The 23,281-nt window shown below is 44.9% G+C and overlaps 1 long non-coding RNA gene across 2 annotated transcripts; it reads left to right on the top strand.

Moving 5' to 3' along the window:
• The first annotated feature begins 2,778 nt into the window (after positions 1 to 2,778).
• On the top strand, positions 2,779 to 5,250 carry LOC123495191 (uncharacterized). 2 transcript variants are annotated; one of them, XR_006667424.2, is made up of 4 exons: positions 2,779 to 3,083; positions 3,599 to 3,663; positions 4,325 to 4,495; positions 4,974 to 5,250. It is a non-coding gene; the product is annotated as an uncharacterized lncRNA (long non-coding RNA). The 2 variants fall into 2 exon arrangements; XR_006667423.2 differs by having other exon boundaries at positions 2,779 to 3,663; positions 4,974 to 5,240.
• The last annotated feature ends 18,031 nt before the right edge of the window (positions 5,251 to 23,281 follow it).

Below are 23,281 nucleotides of genomic sequence, written 5' to 3' on the forward strand. Positions count from 1 at the left end.
GTTATCTTTTGCACTTTTTCCATGCTTGTTTGAACCTGCTGTGGTGTGATCTAGCCGTGGCTCAGTGTTCATCTTTTGTCAAGCATCTCCTGTAGATTACTGTCATATGCTTTGTTGCTATGTTGGAGTGCTGTAGTATTGTTACTTGTTGCATTTTAAGTGCTATCATGCTGTTAATCGCAGATTCGTGTCATTCTTGTCTTGCTTGCCATTTGCAAACCGTGCATCCGTTTCCGGTGATCTTTATATCGATTTCAACCGAAAACATCTCATCTTTCCAGTGGCATACTTGGTTTGCCAAGTTACTGCCTTGTTCATCATTTTCCTTCCAGAGCACGCATATGCATCGCATATCATATCTCGCATATCATTCGTGTATTGCATCATGTTGCTTGTGCATTTCCTGTGATTGATTGTGGTTCCATTGCTTGTGTTCTTGTCTTGGGTAGAGCCGGGAGACGAGTTCGTGAACGAGGAACCTGTTGAGTATGCTTACGAGGATCAAGCTTTCGACATCTCTGAGAACCTTGCAGGCAAGATGATCATACCCTCGAAATCACTTCTATCTTTGCTTTGCTAGTTGTTCGTTCTATTGCCATGCTGCGCTACCTACCACTTGCTATATCATGCCTCCCATATTGACATGTCAGCCCCTAACCATCCTTTCCTAGCAAACCGTTGTTTGGCTAAGTTACCGCTTTTGCTCAGCCCTTCTTATAGCGTTGCTAGTTGCAGGTGAAGTTGAAGTTGGTTCCATGTTGGAACATGGATATGTTGGGATATCACAATATCTCTTGTTATTTTAATGCATCTATATATTTGGTAAAGGGTGGAAGACTCGGCCTTATGCCAGGTGTTCTGTTCCACTCTTGCCGCCCTAGTTTCTGTCATACCGCTATTATGTTCCTTGAGTTTGCGTTCCTTACGCGGTCGGGTGATTTATGGGACCCCCTTGACAGTTCGCCTTGAATAAAACTCCTCCAGCAAGGCCCAACCTTGGTTTTACCATTTGCCACCTAAGCCTTTTTTCCCCGGGTTTTCGCGAGCCCGAGGGTCATCTTTATTTTAAACCCCCGGACCAGTGCTCCTTCGAGTGCTGGCCCAAACTGGGCGATGTCCGGCGCCCCCTGGGCAACCAGGGTCTATGCCAACCCGACGTCTTGCCCATCCGTTGTGCCCTGAGAACGAGATATGTGCAGCTCCTATCGGGATTTGTCGGCACATTCGGGTGGCTTTGCTGGTCTTGTTTTACTATTGTCGAAATGTCTTGTAGACCGGGATTCCAAGACTGATCGGGTCTTTCCGGGAGAAGGTTTATCCTTCGTTGACCGTGAGAGCTTATGATGGGCTAAGTTGGGACACCCCTGCAGGGTTTTATCTTTCGAAAGCCGTGCCCGCGGTTATGAGGCAGATGGGAATTTGTTAATGTCCGGTTGTAGAGAACTTGTCACTTGACTTATTTAAAATACATCAACTGTGTGTGTAGCCGTGATGGTCTCTTCTCGGTGGAGTCCGGGAAGTGAACACGGTTTGAGTTATGAATGACGTAAGTAGGAGTTCAGGATCACTTCTTGGTCATTACTAGAGGACGACCGTTCCGTTGCTTCTCTCCTCGCTCTCATTTGCGTTTGTTAGCCACCATATATGCTTAGTGCCTGCTGCAGCTCCACCCAATTTCACCATCCTTTCCTATAAGCTTAAATAGTCTTGACCTCGCGGGTGTGAGATTGCTGAGTCCTCGTGACTCACAGATTCTACCAAAACAGTTGCAGGTGCCAACGATGCCAGTGCAGATGATGGGATCGACCTCAAGTGGGAGTTCGATGAGGAACGTGGTCGTTACTATGTGTCTTTTCCCAATGATCAGTAGTGGAGCCCAGTTGGGACGATCAGGGTTCTAGCATTTGGGGTTATCTTATTTTCATTTGGATTTTGACCGTAGCCGGTCTATATGTGTGTATTTTGGATGATGTATGATTTATATTTATGTATTGTGTGAAGTGGCGATTGTAAGCCAACTCTCGTTATCCCATTCTTGTTCATTACATGGGATTGTGTGAAGATGACCCTTCTTGCGACAAAACCACAATGCGGTTATGCCTCTAGGTCGTGCCTAGACACGTGGGAGATATAGCCGCATCGTGGGCGTTACACGTTGCCATGCATTCTAGGAAGCCTAGGCATGTCTAGTAGGTTTGGCACTCCCCAGGTAGATGCTTGGAAGAAAATAACAACAGAATAATCTCACGAGGAGACCGAACTATGCTCAACATCACTACAAGAAACCTGTTAATTCATGACGGATTTCGGATGACAATTTCAGAAATTGTCATGGATGGGCTGGTACAGCTCCGCGAGCCCGCTGAAGCCCTCTCAAGCCCGCTAAAGCCTGGCTAACTGCTCCCCATATGAAAACCTAACCCTAACACATTCTCCATCGGCCCCTCTCCCTCCTCCGCTGCCCCTCCCATTCCCCATCGTCTCCCACACATCGCCGCCACCTCATCGCCTCCCTCCTTCTACAGCTTGCCGCCGACCCTCTCCCTCCTCTCACCTCGCAGCACCGGCGACTGCTAGATCTGCCACAACCCCCACTCATCCATCCCTCTCACGACCCATCTCTCTCCCCTACGAACCCTCGCGCCGCCACCAACGCCTCCACATTCCGGCAGCGTCCACCACCGCGCAGCACGCTCACGAGCTCGTCTTCGACCTATTTGTCCTCCAGCACGGCTGGATCCGCCGCTCCCGGCCTCCGGCGCTTGGGCTAGGGTTTCGGCTGCGGCGTCGCTTCCACCACCGACGGGTCTCCAGCGACTCGTCTTTGTCGTACACCGCGCCCCCTCCCACCCTCTACTCCTCCTGGATGGCATCCCCTAGCTCGGTGCGCTCACGTGCGTTGGGCTGGACGGCGATAACCCCGACCCCCTCGCCGCGTCGCCGGCACGGCCGTGCTTCCTGTGGCGACATGGATTGATCTTCATACTTGTTATTTGACCCATCGTAGTTCTGCTTCATTGCCATCTGAATTGCGAAGTTGAAGGAAATTTTTTGAGGGGTTGGGTGTGACTGATTTTGTTCAGGTAGTGAAAGTTGAGAAAAAAATATTTGAGGCTGTTTACGTTCAAGAGTAGCAAATTAGGCTCTATATAGTCAGGAAACTGTCTGATGCCTTCTTGGTTTGATTAAAATTACAATGAGAATCAGGTAGCCGAAGTTTTAGTTGACTGTTGTTGGTATTGATGCTCAAGTGGCAACTATTGTGTTATTTTGAGAACCTATAACATGATCTTGGACCCCTAATGGATGATCGATGCATAATCCCTTTATGCTGCATGTTATGTGTGTTTCTTTTTTCTTGTATTATTAATTGATTCTCATAACCACCGAACAATTATCTCCATCTATTATGTTCAACAGTAATCGTTGCGAAAAGTTAATCTTCAAACTGGAAAAGTATCATACTTACCTTAGCATGTCTCATGTTCGCAACATCTCCGACCTTTATTATTCATTCTGTACACTGGAAAAGTTAATCTTCAAACTGGAAAAATTAATCTTCATGCCTTGTTGCTTAACACTGTCATTTCTCACTCAGGTTTTAGTACTGCAGCCGATGGATGGGAAAATGTTTGGCGAAGGTCTAACACTTCTGGGTGATAGGTTGTTATATTAACCTGAATTTTTTTTGAAGTCTTTGCATAACATTTGCTATTTAGAATATAATATACGTATTTTCCTATGTGTTTTGATTCGACCATCTCCTGGTGTTCATGTATTTTGATTCGGCTTGTACCTTAATGACTATTAAGTAATTACTTAAGCCATGCAATAAATTAAATTTGTAGTTCTCTGCATCACGTATAATGTTTGTTAGTGATGCCATTTTTTTGGCGTATATACTTTGTTATTCTCGTTTGTAGGCTCTGTAAATTTCAGAACTTAGGAAAAAAATTGTATGTGCTGTGCATTTTTGTGTCTTTCCACAGCCAAAATTGAAAAGTAGAACTGTACCGCTTCTTACTGCCTAATAAAAGGAATGTTGTACTGGTTCTATCACTTCTAGAACGTTGCATGATATATTGGGAAAAGGGAGTTATCCAGCTTATGTATTACTGGATGTCGCTTGAAGTTCTAGTATTTTTGTCTTTCTATATTGTTGAAACAATGTTCCTTGTCTGTCATATTTCTCTACTTATGTGCATTATATATACTAATGCAGTATTACTATGTTTGTTCTGATTTCTTAAGTGATGTCTCAAAGTTCTCAATGTTTGCTATTTCCAGTACTCATGTTGTATTTGGGGATTATTTCCTGGCTCAGGTTTCCACTGATCAGTGAGGACGGTTGATGATGACAATTGAACGACTGAATCCGTCCATTGACAGAATTAAAGAGACCCGAAGAATTGTGCTGGAGACAAAAGTACTTGGTGTGTCAATTCTTCCAGACACTCATCAACAATGGCAGTCACTACTGCATGCTCACACTACAGTACGTAGTCAGTCATAACTATTTTATAATAGTTTAGATATAGTTCCCTGAAATATTCTGCGAACCATCGTTGGCTGTATAGCTCTTCTGTTCATCATTACTTCTAGCCTGGTTGTTATTTCTTGCAGTTCTGGTAGAGATCAGATTTCCATAGACCATCATATAAGTTCTAGGTTTGATTTATTTCATGCAGTATCTGTTATGAAAAGCCAATGGTAGTGGTTATAGTTTATTAAATTATGTTAAGTGAAGTGTGGAAGTATCTCCACCTTGAAAATTTCATTTTATTCCTGTTTTCTCTACCATTGCAAATTAATTGAATTTGACCAAGTTTATAGGAAGCCATCAACATCTTCAGCACGGAATTAATTTCATTAGATTTATCATAAAGTATATCTTCGTAATATGGAGTCCACTTGTTGTTCTTTATACTTTGTGGTGAGAGCATATTGTAACAGAAGCATATTGTTTTTTACAGGTTTCCTTTGGTTGTGAGAGGCGCATAGGAAGGTTGAGCTGCCGAGGTGACCTTGATGATTAAGAGGGTCTGTACAATGTTGATGTAATCTAGCGTAATTGTTATTGAGGGCATGTGAAGTAATGTTGTATGTGTTTTTGGCACATTTTAGAAGGCCTTAACTTGCTGAAATTATTGAATAGAAATTTGTGAAATGGCAAAACTATGGATTCGTTGAATGAAAATTAATTGTGCTGTGAAAGCTTTTTTTATTATGTGTAATGTCTTGTGCCATAGCTGGTTGGATGAATATTATGGGCTGGATTGAAAAAATTCGGCTAAACTGCCACTAAAAAAAATAGGGAATCGGCTTGGCTATGCAGGATGCCATGTCAGATCCACGCTGGTGCCACATAGATTCCATGTCAGGCCCATGTTAGTACAATGTCAGGTCAATCCATGACGGATTAGATGGAGGACCGGGCCTAGGCGGGCCTAGGGACCGATCGGTGACGGACATGATCCGTCATGGTGGCACAATCGGCAAAATTATGACGCGATATACATGACGGATTCTAAATCCATCATGGACCTCCCTCGTTGATTGTTTTGCACAGTTTCATGACAGATTGAATCCGTCATGTATTAACAGGATTCTTGTAGTGCATGAATTAGCAGCCAAGTGTTTGATTAGCGGTACGGGAAATTCACAAGGCCAATGGACCTGCGTTTTGGCTGAGGATGATCATCTAATAGGGAGACTGTCTTGGCAAATTTTCATCTCAAATGGAGGAGTTTGGATGGCACTTGCTTTGCAAAGTACCACATCGGGCAAAAATATGGATGTTGAAGCTGGGCTCAAATGGATAAGTGGATTGAGCTAAAATTTTGTGGAGTATGGTCATTTGGGCATAGTAAAGCACTATAAAAAGTTTATACCATTTGCATAATCCTAGCTTGTACTTCCTTCACAAAGCTTCTCTCTGGATAGAAACTTTAGAAATTTGCTGAGGAAGATTTAGTAGGCAAATGGAGCTGAATATTGGAATGTGGCAATTATTTGTATATTTATGATGGCACAAGAAAAATTAGGACAATAGGAGGTGTCTAGATAGCACTTGCTTTGCAATGTGGCAATTTGGACAGAAAATAGAAATTGAAGCTGGGCTTACATAGATGATTGGATTATGCTGAAATTTGGTGTAGGGAGTTTCTATAGTCAGGGTAATGCCCTGGTAAAGTTTCAGCAATTATAAAGCAATATAAAATGTAGTTGCTTCACAAACTGAAAAAATTACCAGAAACAAAGATTCGATAGTGAGCTCACATGTATTGTTAAATAGAGCTAAACTTTTGTGTAGAGCTATGACTTTGGCATATAGAATATGTGGCAAAAATTAAACTCATTACGATATTCCTATCTTGTACTTCCTTCACAAAGCTTCTAGGTGAATAGAAACTTCGGAAATTTGCCGAGGAAGATTTACTAGGAAAATAGAGATGAATATTGGCATGTGGAAATGATTTGGGTATGGAAGATTGACCAAAAAGTTTGAGGGCAATAGGAGTGGTATAGATAGCACTTGCTTTGCAATGTGCCAATATGGACAGAAAATACAAATTGAAGCTGGGCTCACATAGATGATTTGATTGAGCTGCAATTTGGAGGAGGGTGATAATTTGGGCATACGAAGACACTGTATAAATTTCATGCCATTTGGATGTGCATAGATAGTACTTCCTTCACAATGCTTCTAGGTGGACAAAAACTTTGGAAATTTGCCGAGGAAGATTTACTGGGAAAATGGAGCTGAATTTTGTCATGAGGCAATGGTTTGGATAGGAAAGAGTGCCCAAAATTTTTGAGGGCAATCAAGAATATAAAAATAGCACTTCCTTCACAAAGTGCTGTTCTAAACAGAATAGGAAAATGAATATTGTTGAATTATATTTTAACTAGGCGAGGAAGGTTTTTGACATATTTGACGAAGATATGATCCAAAGAATTTATGAGAATTTTTTCAGAATTTTGGGACTAACAGAAATATAGGTTGCTTCACAACCTAGGGCAAAAATTGACACATGGACATGACACATAGGCAAAACTGATGAGGTGGCGCCTAGTCATAGCAATCCACCACAACTTACAAGGTTTTGACCATATATATTGGTCATGATCAGCTAGAAATAAGGCAGCAGACCAGTGCTGTCTGCTTTATGACCATTTTGTGTAAGGAAATTATGACCTTTCTGACCAAAATGGTCGATATAGTTGAGGGTTTGGAGCCCCCCGAACAGCTTTTGACCAATTGGTTTCAAATGGTCGTAGATCTATGACCAATTCTTTTAGGGTCACTGACAGAAGGTCACTAGTTGACATATTTCTTGTAGTGTGCACACGTTCAGCTCGGTGACGTCCCACGAACTCTCGATCCAGCTGAGTGTCGAGGGAGAGCTTTGTTAGCACGACGGCGTGATGACGGTGATGATGAAGCTACCGGCGCAGGGCTTCGCCTTAGCACTGCAACGATATGACCGAGGTGGATTATGGTGGAGGGGGGCACCGCACACAGCTAAGACAATGTCTGTTGTTGTGTTCTAGGGTGCCCCCTGCCCCAGTATATAAAGGAGCAAGGGGGAGGCCGGCTGGCCCTAGGGCGCGCCAAGGAGGGGAGGATGTTGGGGAACATAGTAATTTCAAAAAAAATTCCTACGATCACGCAAGATCTATCTAGGAGATGCATAGCAACGAGAGGGGAGAGTGTGTCCACGTACCCTCGTAGAACGAAAGCGGAAGCGTTTTATCAACGCGGTTGATGTAGTCGTACGTCTTCACGATCCGACCGATCCTAGCACCGAACGTACGACACCTCCGTGTTCAGCACACGTTCAGCTCAATGACGTCCCTCGTACTCTTGATCCAGTTGAGGCCGAGGGAGAGTTCTGTCAGCACGACGGCGTGGCGACGGTGATGATGAAGTTTTCGGGGCAGGGCTTCGCCTAAGCACTACGACGATATGACCGAGGTATGTAACTGTGGAGGGGGGCACCGCACACAGCTAAAGAATAAACTTGTGTGTCTATGGGGTGCCCCCTGGCCACATATATAAAGGATGGAGGGAGGAGGAGGCCGGCCCTCATAGGGCGCGCCCAAAGTGTGGAGTCCTACTAGGACTCCCTAGTCCTAGTAGGATTCCACCTCCCACATGGAATAGGAAAAGGGGAAGGGAGAAGGAGAAGGAAGGAAGGGGGCACCCCCTTTCCCTAGTCCAATTCGGACCAGTCCATGGGGAAGGGGCGCGGCCACCCTTGAGTCCTTTCTCTCCTTTCCTGTATGGCCCATTAAGGCCCAATACAAATTCCCGTAACTCTCCGGTACTCCGAAAAATACCTGAATCACTCGGAACCTTTCCGATGTCCGAATATAGCCTTCCAATATATAGATATTTACGTCTCGACCATTTCGAGACTCCTCGTCATGTCCGTGATCTCATCCGGGACTCCGAACAAACTTCGGTACATCAAATCACATAACTCATAATACAAATCGTCATCGAACGTTAAGCGTGCGGACCCTACGGGTTCGAGAACTATGTAGACATGACCGAGACTCATCTCCGGTCAATAACCAATAGCGGAACCTGGATGCTCATATTGGCTCCCACATATTCTATGAAGATCTTTATCGGTCAAACCGCATAACAACATACGTTGTTCCCTTTGTCCTCGGTATGTTACTTGCTCGAGATTCGATTGTCGGTATCTCAATACCTAGTTCAATCTCGTTACCGGCAAGTCTCTTTACTCGTTCCGTAATGCATCATCCCGCAACTAACTCATTAGTCACATTGCTTGCAAGGCTTATAGTGATGTGCATTACCGAGAGGGCCCAGAGATACCTCTCCGACAATCGGAGTGACAAATCCTAATCTCAATCTATGCCAACTCAACAAACACCATCGGAGACACCTGTAGAGCACCTTTATAATCACCCAGTTACGTTGAGATGTTTGGTAGCACACAAAGTGTTCCTCCGGTATTCGGGAGTTGCATATGAAGGAAATATGCCCTAGAGGCAATAATAAAGTATTATATATTTCCTTATATCATGATAAATGTTTATTATTCATGCTAGAATTGTATTAACCGGAAACATAATACATGTGTGAATACATAGACAAACAGAGTGTCACTAGTATGCCTCTACTTGACTAGCTCGTTAATCAAAGATGGTTATGTTTCCTAGCCATAGACATGAGTTGTCATTTGATTAACGGGATCACCTCATTAGGAGAATGACATGATTGACTTGACCCATTCCGTTAGCTTAGCACCCGATCGTTTAGTATGTTGCTATTGCTTTCTTCATGACTTATACATGTTCCTATGACTATGAGATTATGCAACTCCCGTTTACCGGAGGAACACTTTGTGTGCTACCAAACGTCACAACGTAAATTGGTGATTATAAAGGTGCTCTACAGGTGTCTCCAAAGGTACTTGTTGGGTTGGCGTATTTCGAGATTAGGATTTGTCACTCCGATTGGCGGAGAGGTATCTCTGGGCCCACTCGGTAATGCACATCACTATAAGCCTTGCAAGCATTGTGACTAATGAGTTAGTTGCGTGATGATGTAATACGGAACGAGTAAAGAGACTTTCCGGTAACGAGATTGAACTAGGTATCGAGATACCGACGATCAAATCTCGGGCAAGTAACATACCGGTGACAAAGGGAACAACGTATGTTGTTATGCGGTCTGACCGATAAAGATCTTCGTAGAATATGTGGGAGCCAATATGGGCATCTAGGTTTCGCTATTGGTTATTGACCGGAGACGTGTCTCGGTCATGTCTACATAGTTCTCGAACCCGTAGGGTCCGCACGCTTAACGTTACGATGACAGTTTTATTGAGTTTTGATGTACCGAAGGAGTTCGGAGTCCCGGATGAGATAGGGGACATGACGAGGAGTCTCGAAATGGCCGAGACGTAAAGATCGATATATTGGACGACTATATTCGGACTTCGGAAAGGTTCCGAGTGATTCGGGTATTTTTCGGAGTACCGGAGAGTTACGGGAATTCGTATTGGGCCTTAATGGGCCATACGGGAAAGGAGAGAAAGGCCTCAAAAGGTGGCCGCACCCCTCCGCATGGTCTGGTCCGAATTGGACTAGGGAAGGGGGGCGCACCCTTCCTTCTTTCTCCTTCCCCCTTCCCTTCTCCTACTCCCACAAGGAAAGGAGGAGTCCTACTCCCGGTGGGAGTAGGACCCCCCCCTATGGCGCGCCTCTCCCCTTGGCCGGCTGCCTCCCCCTTGCTCCTTTATATACGGGGGCAGGGGGGCACCCCAGAGACACAACAATTGATCCTTGAGATCTCTTAGCCGTGTGCGGTGCCCTCCTCCACCAAATTACACCTCGCTAATACCGTTGCGGAGCTTAGGCGAAGCCCTGCGTCCGTGGAACATCATCATCGTCACCACGCCGTCGTGCTGACGAAACTCTCCCTCAACACTCGGCTGGATCGGAGTTCGAGGGACGTCATCGAGCTGAACATGTGTAGAACTCGGAGGTGCCGTGCGTTTGGTACTTGATCGGTCGGATCATGAAGACGTACGACTACATCAACCGCGTTGTGATAACGCTTCCGCTGTCGGTCTATGAGGGTACGTGGACAACACTCTCCCCTCTCGTTGCTATGCATCACCATGATCTTGCGTGTGCGTAGGAATTTTTTTGAAATTACTACGTTCCCCAACAGTGGCATCCGAGCCTGGTTTTATGCGTTGATGCTATGCACGAGTAGAACACAAGTGAGTTGTGGGCGATATAAGTCATACTGCTTACCAGCATGTCATACTTTGGTTCAGCGGTATTGTGAGATGAAGCAGCCCGGACCGACATTACGCGTACGCTTACGCAAGACTGGTTTCACCGTTGCGAGCACTCGTTGCTTAAAGGTGACCCGCGGGTGTCTGTCTCTCTCACTTTAGTTGAACCGAGTGTGGCTACGCCCGGTCCTTGCGAAGGTTAAAACAGCACCAACTTGACAAACTATCGTTGTGGTTTTGATGCGTAGGTAAGAACGGTGCTTGCTAAGCCCGTAGCAGCCACGTAAAATATGCAACAACAAAGTAGAGGACGTCTAACTTGTTTTTGCAGGGCTGGTCAAGACATGATGTGATATAATGTGTTGTATGAGATGATCATGTTTTGTAACCGATTTATCGGCAACTGGCAGGAGCCATATGGTTGTCGCTTTATTGTATGAGATGCAATCGCCATGTAATAGTTTTACTTTATCACTAAGCGGTAGCGATAGTCGTAAAAGCAATAAGTTGGCGAGACGACAACGATGCTATGATGGAGATCAAGGTGTCGCGCCGGTGACGATGATGATCATGACGGTGCTTCGGAGATGGAGATCACAAGCACGGTGCTTCGGAGATGGAGATCACAAGCACAAGATGATGATGGCCATATCATATCACTATATTGATTGCATGTGATGTTAATCCTTTATGCATCTTATCTTGCTTTGTTTGACGGTAGCATTATAAGATGATCCTTCACTAAATTATCACAGTATAAGTGTTCTCCCTGAGTATGCACCGTTGCGAAAGTTCTTCGTGCTGAGATACCACGTGATGATCGGGTGTGATAGGCTCTACGTTCAAATACAACGGGTGCAAAACAGTTGCACACGCGGAATACTCAGGTTAAACTTGACGAGCCTAGCATATAACAGATATGGCCTCGGAACACGGAGACCGAAAGGTCGAGCGTGAATCATATAGTAGATATGATCAACATAGTGATGTTCACCATTGAAACTACTCCATCTCACGTGATGATCGGACATGGTTTAGTTGATTTGGATCACGTAATCACTTAGATGATGAGAGGGATGTCTATCTAAGTGGGAGTTCTGAAGTAATGTGATCAATTGAACTTAAATTTATCATGAACTTAGTCCTGATAGTATTTTGCAAATTATGTTGTAGATCAATAGCTCGCGTTGTTGCTTCCCTGTTTATTTTTGATATGTTCCTAGAGAAAATTATGTTGAAAGATGTTAGTAGCAAAGATGCGGATTGGATCCGTGATCTGAGGATTATCCTCATTGCTGCACAGAAAAATTATGTCCTTGATGCACCGCTAGGTGACAGACCTATTGCAGGAGCAGATGCAGACGTTATGAACGTTTGGCTAGCTCAGTATGATGACTACTTGATAGTTTAGTGCACCATGCTTAACGGCTTAGAATCGGGACTTCAAAGACGTTTTGAACGTCATGGACTATATAAGATGTTCCAGGAGTTGAAGTTAATATTTCAAGCAAATACCCGAGTTGAGAGATATGAAGTCTCCAACAAGTTCTATAGCTAAAAGATGGAGGAGAATCGCTCAACTAGTGAGCATGTGCTCAGATTGTCTGGGTACTACAATCGCTTGAATCAAGTGGGAGTTAATCTTCCAGATAAACTAGTGATTGACAGAATTCTCTAGTCACCATCACCAAGTTAGTAGAACTTCGTGATGAACTATAGTATGCAAGGGATGACGAAACTAATTCCCGAGCTCTTCGTGATGCTGAAATCGACGAAGGTAGAAATCAAGAAAAACATCAAGTGTTGATAGTTGACGAGACCACTAGTTTCAAGAAAAGGGCAAAAGGAAGAAGGGGAACTTCAAGAAGAACGGCAAGCAAGTTGCTGCTCAAGTGAAGAAGCCTAAGTCTGGTCCTAAGCCTGAGACTAAGTGCTTCTACTGCAAAGGGACTGTTCACTAGAAGCAGAACTACCCCAAGTATTTGGTGGATAAGAAGGATGGAAAAGTGAACAAAGGTATATTGGATATACATGTTATTGATGTGTACTTACTAGTGTTTATAGCAACCCCTCAGTATTTGATACTGGTTCAGTTGCTAAAGAGTAGTAACTTGAAACGGGAGTTGCAGAATAAACAGAGACTAGTAAAAGGCGAGGTGACGATGTATGTTGGAAGTAGTTCCAAGATTGATATGATCATCATCGCACACTCCCTATACTTTCGAGATTAGTGTTGAAACTAAATAAGTGTTATTTGGTGTTTGCGCTGAGCATGAATATGATTTGATCATGTTTTTTGCAATTCGGTTATTCATTTAAAGTTAGAGAACAATTGTTGTTCTGTTTACATGAATAAAAACCTTCTATGGTCATACACACCAATGAAAATGGTTTGTTGGATCTCGATCGTAGTGATACACATAATCATAATATTGAAGCCAAAAGATGCAAAGTTAATAATGATAGTGCAACTTATTTGTGGCACTGCCGTTTAGGTCATATTGGTGTAAAGCGCATGAAGAAACTCCATACTGATGGGATTTTGGAATCACTTGATGCTTGCGAACCGTGCCTCATGGGCAAGATGACTAAAACGCCGTTCTCCGGTACTATGGAGAGAGCAACATATTTGTTGGAAATCATACATACAGATGTATGTGGCCCGATGAATATTGAGGCTCGTAGCAGGTATCATTATTTTCCGACCTTCACAGATGATTTGAGCAGATATGGGTATATCTACTTGATGAAACATAAGTCTGAAACATTTGAAAAGTTCAAAGAATTTCAGAGTGAAGTGGAAAATCATCGTGACAAGAAAATAAAGTTTCTATGATCTGATCGTAGAGAAGAGTATTTGAGTTACGAGTTTAGCCTTCAGTTAAAACAATGTGAAATAGTTTCACTACTCACGCCACCTGGAACACCACGGTGTAATGGTGTGTCCGAACGTCGTAATCGTACTTTATTAGATATGGTGCGATATATGTTGTATCTTACCGATCTACCACTATCGTTTTGGGGTTATGCATTAGAGACAGCTGCATTCACGTTAAATAGGGCACCATCAAAATCCGTTGAGACGGCGCCTTATGAACTGAGGTTTAGCAAGAAACCAAAGTTGTCGTTTCTTAAAATTTTGGGGTTGCGATGCTTATGTGAAAAAGTTTCATCCTGATAAGCTCAAACCCAATCGGAGAAATGTGTCTTCATAGGATACCCAAAGGAAACAGTTGGGTATACCTTCTATCACAGATCCGAAGGCAAGACATTCGTTGCTTAGTATGGATCCTTTCTAGAGAAGGAGTTTCTCTCGAAAGAAGTGAGTGGGAGGAAAGTAGAACTTGATGAGGTAACTGTACCTGCTCCCTTATTGGAAAGTAGTTCATCACAGAAATCTGTTCCTGTGACTCCTACACCAATTAGTGAGGAAGTTAATGATGATGATCATGGAACTTCAGATCAAGTTATTACTGAACCTCGTAGGTCAACCAGAGTAAGATCCGCACCAGAGTGGTACGGTAATCCTGTTCTGGAGGTTATGTTACTAGACCATGACGAACCTACGAACTATGAAGAAGCGATGGTGAGCCCAGATTCCACGAAATGGCTTGAGGCCATGAAATCTGAGATAAGATCCATATATGAGAACAAAGTATGGACTTTGATTGACTTGCCCAATGATCGGCGAGCCATTGAGATTAAATGGATCTTCAAGAGGAAGACGGACGCTGATAGTAGTGTCACCATCTACAAAGCTAGAATTGTCGCAAAAGGTTTTCGACAAGTTCAAGATGTTGACTACGATGAGAGTTTCTCACTCGTATCTATGCTTAAGTCTGTCCGAATCATGTTAGCAATTGCCGCATTTTATGAAATATGGCAAAGGGATAAACAAAACTGCATTCCTTAATGGATTTATTAAAGAAGAGTTGTATATGATGCAACCAGAAGGTTTTGTCAATCCTAAAGGTGCTAACAAAATATGCAAGCTCCAGCGATCCCTCAATGGACTGGTGCAAGCATCTCGGAGTTGGAATATACGCTTTGATAAGTTGATCAAAGCATATAGTTGTATACAGACTTGCGATGAAGCCTGTATTTACAAGAAAGTGAGTGGGAGCACTACAGCATTTCTGATAAGTATATGTGAATGACATATTGTTAATCAGAAATAATGTAGAATTATTCTGCAAGCATAAAGGAGTGTTTGAAAGGAGTTTTTCAAAGATAGACCTCGGTGAAGCTGCTTACATATTGAGCATCAAGATCTATAGAGATATATGAAGACGCTTGATAAGTTTTTCAATGAGTACATACCTTAACAAGATTTTGAAGTAGTTCAAAATAGAACAGTCAAAGAAAGAGTTCTTGCCTGTGTTACAAGGTGTGAAATTGAGTAAAGACTCAAAGCTCGACCACGGCAGAAGATAGAAAGAGAATGAAAGTCATTCCCTATGCCTTGGCCATAGGTTCTATAAAGTATGCCATGTTGTGTACCAGATCTATTGTATACCCTACACTGATTTTGGCAAGGGAGTAAAATAGTGATCTAGGAGTAGATCACTGGACAACGGTCAAAATTATCCTTAGTGGAATAAGGAAATGTTTCTCGATTATGGAAGTGACAAAAGGTTCGTCGTAAAGGGTTACGTCGATGCAAGTTTTGACACTAAATCTAGATGACTCTAAGTCTCGGTCTAGATACATATTGAAAGTGGGAGCAATTAGTTAGAGTAGCTCCGTGCAGAGCATTGTAGACATAGGAATTTGCAAAATCCTTACGGATCTGAATGTGACAGACCCATTGACTAAAATTATCTCACAATCAAAACATGATCACACCTTAGTACTCTTTGGGTGTTAATCACATAGCGATGTGAACTAGATTATTGACTCTAGTAAACCCTTTGAGTGTTGGTCACATAGAGATGTGAACTATGGGTGTTAATCACATGGTGATGTGAATTATTGATGTTAAATCACATGGCGATGTGAACTAGATTATTGACTCTAGTGCAAGTGGGAGACTGAAGGAAATATGCCCTAGAGGCAATAATAAAGTATTATATATTTCCTTATATCATGATAAATGTTTATTATTCATGCTAGAATTGTATTAACCGGAAACATAATACATGTGTGAATACATAGACAAACAGAGTGTCACTAGTATGCCTCTACTTGACTAGCTCGTTAATCAAGGATGGTTATGTTTCCTAGCCATAGACATGAGTTGTCATTTGATTAACGAGATCACCTCATTAGGAGAATGACGTGATTGACTTGACCCATTCCGTTAGCTTAGCACCCGATCGTTTAGTATGTTGCTATTGCTTTCTTCATGACTTATACATGTTCCTCTGACTATGAGATTATGCAACTCCCGTTTACCGGAGGAACACTTTGTGTGCTACCAAACGTCACAACGTAAATGGGTGATTATAAAGGTGCTCTACAGGTGTCTCCAAAGGTACTTGTCGGAGAGGTATCTCTGGGCCCACTCGGTAATGCACATCACTATAAGCCTTGCAAGCATTGTGACTAATGAGTTAGTTGCGTGATGATGTATTACGGAACGAGTAAAGAGACTTGCCAGTAACGAGATTGAACTAGGTATCGAGATACCGACGATCGAATCTCGGGCAAGTAACATACCGATGACAAAGGGAACAACGTATGTTGTTATGCGGTCTGACCGATAAAGATCTTCGTAGAATATGTGGGAGCCAATATGGGCATCCAGGTCCCGCTATTGGTTATTGACCGGAGACGTGTCTCGGTCATGTCTACGTAGTTCTCGAACCCGTAGGGTCCGCACGCTTAACGTTACGATGACAGTTTTATTGAGTTTTGATGTACCGAAGGAGTTCGGAGTCCCGGATGAGATCGGGGACATGACGAGGAGTCTCGAAATGGCCGAGACGTAAAGATCGATATATTGGACGACTATATTCGGACTTCGGAAAGGTTCCGAGTGATTCGGGTATTTTTCGGAGTACCGCAGAGTTACGGGAATTCGTATTGGGCCTTAATGGGCCATACGGGAAAGGAGAGAAAGGCCTCAAAAGGTGGTCGCACCCCTCCCCATGGTCTGGTCCGAATTGGACTAGGGAAGGGTGGCGCACCCTTCCTTCTTTCTCCTTCCCCCTTCCCTTCTCCTACTCCCACAAGGAAAGGAGGAGTCCTACGGGAGTAGGACTCCCCCCTATGGCGCGCCTCTCCCCTTGGCCGGCTGCCTCCCCCTTGCTCCTTTATATACGGGGGCAGGGGGGCACCCCAGAGACACAACAATTGATCCTTGAGATCTCTTAGCCGTGTGCGGTGCCCTCCTCCACCACATTAGACCTCGATAATACCGTTGCGGAGCTTAGGCGAAGCCCTGCGTCGGTGGAACATCATCATCGTCACCACGCCGTCGTGCTGACGAAACTCTCCCTCAACACTCGGCTGGATCGGAGTTCGAGGGACGTCATCGAGCTGAACGTGTGTAGAACTCGAAGGTGCCGTGCGTTCGGTACTTGGTCGGTTGGATCGTGAAGACTTACGAGTACATCAACCGCGTTGTGATAACGCTTCCATTGTCGGTCTACGAGGGTACGTGGACAACACTCTCCCCTCTCGTTGCTATGCATCACCATGATCTTGCGTGTGCGTAGGAAATTTTTTGAAATTACTACGTTCCCCAACAACACACATTAGCCCCCAAGTGCCAAGATTAATACTTGTATTGTGCTTGGGACTTGTAGAAATTTCTGATAAGGAGCAAATATGCATTAGCCCCCAAGTATCAAGGGCATAACTTGTTATGTGCTTGGTACTTCAAATATATAATGTCAACTCATTATACATCTGTCCCTTTATAGGCTGAGCTGAGCAAGAAGGAAAGCCAAACCACTGATCTGCAAGAGAACATCAAAACCCAGCAAGCTGAAGCCTCCAAAGCGAAGGAAGAATTGACCCGCGCTCTAGGCGCTATAGAGAAACTGAAAGAGGGCTTCAACAAACAGCGGGCGGATTGGGAGACTGAAAAATCCGCTTTGATAAAAAGGCCTGAAAACGCAGAAGCCGCTCTTAAACCGGTGGTTGATGAACTGACCGGCGTAAAGCGGCAGATTCATGCCATGACTACTGCTGTGTTCGGTAAACATCTTTTCCTTAATACTTTCAACATATCTTTCTCATGTGTTGCCGGTTTATTGATGTTTGTAATGATGCAGGAACTCGCATTAGTCATCTGGGCTCTGATGTTCAGAAGAAGCTGAAGGCTGCCTACACGCTGATAGAGTAATTATATACCGGCGCACAACGAATTATCTGCACCGCTTCTCACAATAAGCTGCCCCCGACGTTAATCAAGGATACCTTAGACAGGTTATCTATGTTGCCTGCCTGGGTAGAAGAGCTAAAGAGGTCTGCTGCAAGGGCTGGTGCTCTGACCGCACTAACCCAGGCAAAAGCATGGGTGCCTGACCTTGATCCGACGGACATGGCCAAAGGCTACCCAAGCTTAAAAGAAGACAGATCAGAATTTGGCACTGAAGATCTCCGCGCCATAAACCGGGAAGTACGTCCACTGGCTCTTCAACTTGCTGAAGAGGCTGATCTTTTGTTTTACCAGGCGAGTTATGATACCAATAACAAACGGGTTGCTGCACCAACTCCTGGGGCTCAAAACCTGATCCCTCCAATCCGTAACCACACTTATGCCCCTGATATTGAACCGTCAACCCTTATAAGCGACGAAGCTATGTTCCAAGCTTTAACTGGGATCGACTGGACAACTGTTGACTTCCAGCCACTTGGTAGAGACGAAGAAGATGAACCGGTGCAAGCTGATCCGCAGCCGTCATGTCAAGCTGATAAGCAATCATAATCCGGGGGCCGGTTTAGTCTTCCACATGCTGCAATACTTATTGAGAAACAATTATCCCTTTGGGCACTGCAATGCCTTGTAATAGGCTAGTTAAAACAGTTGGTCTGTTATGCCTTCGTGCATATTTATCTGCAACTGATGCGTGTTAATCCGCCATGCTTTAAGATATGATGTTCATAATCCATAGCTATTTATTCAAGTTGTTCCTGCAGATAAGAAGCTCAAAACGCCCTGGGGGTTTACCACCGGGCGGGTCATGATACCCAAATACATATATAACCAAGGTTTATAACCAAGGTTGCAAAAGATAACCAAATATGGAAATATATGATACCTGTGACTTTTAGGCATAGTGTTGGCTGACCAACTTTGTAATGAGGGTAATAACCCTAATCCGGAGTAGAAGTAACTCCTATTATATGATGCCGATTTATCAGAAAACCATTCCGGGCTGCGATAAACACCGGTTTATTCCATACTGGTGACTTTGAGTCAAAACTAGACCGGACTGATAGTCTCCGGATTATGACTTGATCATGTACTGACAACTTGTAGTTGACAGGCTAACCGGGTTGATAAACACCGGTTTGAAAATATCACAAATCTTATCAAAATAAAGAGAAACTTAGCAAAAGGCAAATAAAACCGTTGTAGTCGAGGCTTTTCACGGGCTGCCAGGCCCTAAATTCGACATCAAAAAATCTCCAAACAACATTGTGAGTTGTGCGCAGTGGGTGCCTGTGTTTGAGCTGTTGTTTTACAACACTCTCTTTGGCCCCGGATTGATGTGGCTTTGACCCGATCAAGAGGTGTGACTGTGGTTTGGATACGACCAAGCCCCCAAGTGATGTTGTGGCATTGCGCCGATCAAGAGGTGTAGCTATGGTTCGGGTTCGACCAAGCCCCCAAGTGATGCTGTGGCATTACACCGATCAAGAAGTGTAGCTATGGTTCGGGTTCGACCAAGCCCCCAAGTGATGTTGTGGCATTGCGCCGATCAAGAGGTGTAGCTATGGTTCGGGTTCGACCAAGCCCCCAAGTGATGCTGTGGCATTACGCCGATCAAGAGGTGTAGCTATGGTTCGGGTTCGACCAAGCCCCCAAGTGATGCTGTGGCATTGCACCGATCAAGAGGTGTAGCTATGGTTCGGATACGACCAAGCCCCCAAGTGATCTAATATCAAGCTTTGAGAAGCTAAATCAAGCGGTAAATCAGACGCCGCTTTGTAAGCTCCATGTAACCACACATGATGTAAGAAAAACAACAGATACCCCACTTTAGCTGAGGTTCCGGTTTATTATATTGATCATAATATATACAATGTCATAATATGTACATAAGCAGAGCCTGTAGCTCAAGTATAGTAGGGCCGAAGATGAGCAATATTCCACGGCCGGTTGGTCTCCTCCTCCGATTTACGTGAGTCTTTGCGCTCTCGAACATCGATTAGGTAGTATGACCTGTTGTGCAGATTCTTGCTGACCACAAAAGGTCCTTCCCAAGGGGGATAGCTTGTGCATATCCGTCTGATCCTGGATGAGTCGAAGCACCAAATCTCCTTCTTGAAAGATTCTGGTTCTAACCCGGCAGCTATGATAACGACGCAGATCTTGCTGATAAATCGCCGAATGGGCTGCCGCCATGTCACGCTCCTCATCTAACAGGTCAAGAGCTTCCTACCGTGCCTTCTCGTTGTCAGCTTCAACGTATGCCGCTACACGAGGTGAGTCATGACGGATGTCACTAGGAAGAACCGCTTCCACTCCATAAACCATGAAGAACGGTGTGTATCCTGTCGATCTGTTGGGTGTGGTATTGATGCTCCATAATACTGAAGGTAGCTCCTCAACCCAACAACCCGGCGTCCGTTGCAAAGGAACCATAAGCCGGGGTTTGATGCCTCTCAAGATCTCTTGATTGGCCCTCTCCGCTTGACCATTAGACTGTGGGTGAGCCACTGATGACACGTCAAGCCGGATGTGCTCACGTTGACAGAACTCCTTCATGGCACCTTTTGACAGATTGGTACCATTGTCTGTTATAATGTTGTGTGGAAAGCCAAACCGGAAGATCACCTTTTTGATGAATTGAACCGCCGTGGCTGCGTCACACTTACTAACTAGCTCTGCCTCCACCCACTTCGTGAACTTATCAACCGCCATCAAAAGGTGGGTCTTCTTGTCCTTGGACCTCTTGAAAGGCCCAACCATATCCAGCCCCCAAGTTGCAAACGGCCAGGTGATTGGAATCATCCTCAATTCTTGAGCCGGTACATGAGCGCATCTTGAGAATTTCTGACAGCCATCACATCTTTTGACCAAGTCCTCGGCATCAGCATGAGCTGTCAACCAATAGAAACCGTGACGAAACGCCTTGGCCACCAGAGATTTTGAAACGGCGTGGTGACCACAATCTCCTTCGTGGATCTCACGCAAAATTTCACGGCCTTCCTCAGGAGACACACAGCGTTGAAATGCCCCTGTCACACTGCAATGATGTAACTCTCCATTGATAATAGTCATGGACTTGGACCGCCGGATTATCTGGCCCACAGCGTAACCCTTGAGTCCTTCGAAGTTGCCCTCCAAGAACTTGAAACCATCGTGTGATAGCCCCACGGTGGGCGCCAACTGTCGTGGTTTTGTCATGGCAGATGTCCTAGAGAAAGGACTTAGTCATGGAGCCATCGCTACGGGTTAGCTTAAAGGGGTTAAAGTGGACAAGGGACGCAAGAGAGTTTTATACTAGTTCAGCCCCTTACGATGAAGGTAAAAGCCTACGTCTAGTTGTGATGGAATTGATGGGGTTTCGATGACCAGGGAGCGAATACGCTTTGCCTGAGTCTCGAGTTGTTGTCTGTTGTCCCTGAACTGCCGCCGGGTCGTCCCCTTATATACATGGGTTGACGCCCGTTGGTTTACAGACTCCCGAGGCCGGCTCATAATCGTGTCCGGCTCGGTCTCCGCTACTTCTATCTTACAACACAAGTTTACATATCAATGCCGGTTTATGTCTACAGGCCTTAAACCGGCTTTGAGCCCTGGGCCTTCATAAAGCGTCATCGTCTGTCTTCATGGACTTTAGATACAGATGAACTACTTATGGGGTTAAACCGGCCTCTCCTAGCCGGTTTACGCCCAGTGGTAATATCCCCAACACGTCCTCTACTTTGTTGTTGCAAGTTTTACGTGGCTGCTACGGGCTGAGCAAGAACCGTTCTTACCTACGCATCAAAACCACAACGATTTTTTGTCAAGTATGTGTTGTTTTAACCTTCAACAAGGACTGGGCATAGCCACACTCGATTCAACTAAAGTTGGAGGAACTGACACCCGCCAGCCACCTGTGTGCGAAGCACGTCGGTAGAACCAGTCTCGCGTAAGCGTAAGCGTAATGTCGGTCCGGGCCGCTTCATCCAACAATACCACCGAATCAAAGTATGACATGTTGTGTTATACTCGTGCATATAACATCTACGCATAGACCTGGCTTGGATGCCACTGTTGAGAACGCAGTAATTTCAAAAAAATTCCTACGCACACGCAAGATCATGGTGATGCATAGCAACGAGAGGGGAGAGTGTAGTCCACGTACCCTCATAGACCGTAAGCGGAAGCGTTATGACAACGCGGTTGGTGTAGTCGTACGTCTTCACGATCCGACCGATCCTAGTACTGAAAGTACGGCACCTCCGCGATCTGCACACGTTTAGCTCGGTGACATCCCACGAACTCTCGATCCAGTTGAGTGTCGAGGGAGAGCTTCGTCAGCACGACGGCGTGATGACGGTGATGATGAAGCTACCGGCGTAGGGCTTTGCCTAAGCACTGCAACGATATGACCGAGGTGGATTATGGTGGAGGGGGCACCGCACACAGCTAAGACAATGTCTGTTGTTGTGTTCTAGGGTGCCCCCTGCCCCCGTATAAAGGAGCAAGGGGGGAGGCCGGCTGGCCCTAGGGCGTGCCAAGGAGGGGAGGAGTCCTCCTCCTAGTAGGAATAGGACTCCCCCTTTCCTAGTCCAACTAGGAGGAGAAGGGGAAAGAGGGAAGGAAGAGGAAGAGGAGAAGGAAAGGGGGGGCGCCACCCTCCCTAGTCCAATTCGGACTCCCTATAGGGAGGGGGCGCGGCTGCCCCTTGTGGGCTGCCTCCCCTCTTCCCTATGGCCCATGTAGGCCCAACTTTCCCCGGGGGGTTCCGGTAACCCTCCGGCACTCCGGTTTTCTCCGAAACCACCCGGAACACTTCCGGTGTCCAAATATATACGTCCAATATATCAATCTTTATGTCTCGACCATTTCGAAACTCCTCGTCATGTACGTTATCACTTCCGGGACTCCGAACTATCTTCGGTACATCAAAACACATAAACTCATAATACCGACCATCACCGAACGTTAAGCGTGCGGACACTACGGGTTTGAGAACTATGTAGACATGACCGAGACACGTCTCTGGTCAATAACCAATAGCGGAACCTCGATGCTCATATTGGCTCCCACATATTCTACGAAGATCTTTACCTGTCAAACCGCATAACAACATACATTGTTCCCTTTGTCATCGGTATGTTACTTGCCCGAGGTTCGATCGTCGGTATCTCAATACCTAGTTCAA

This window comes from Aegilops tauschii, chromosome 7 (assembly GCF_002575655.3).
Source record: "Aegilops tauschii subsp. strangulata cultivar AL8/78 chromosome 7, Aet v6.0, whole genome shotgun sequence".
NCBI lineage: Eukaryota > Viridiplantae > Streptophyta > Magnoliopsida > Poales > Poaceae > Aegilops > Aegilops tauschii.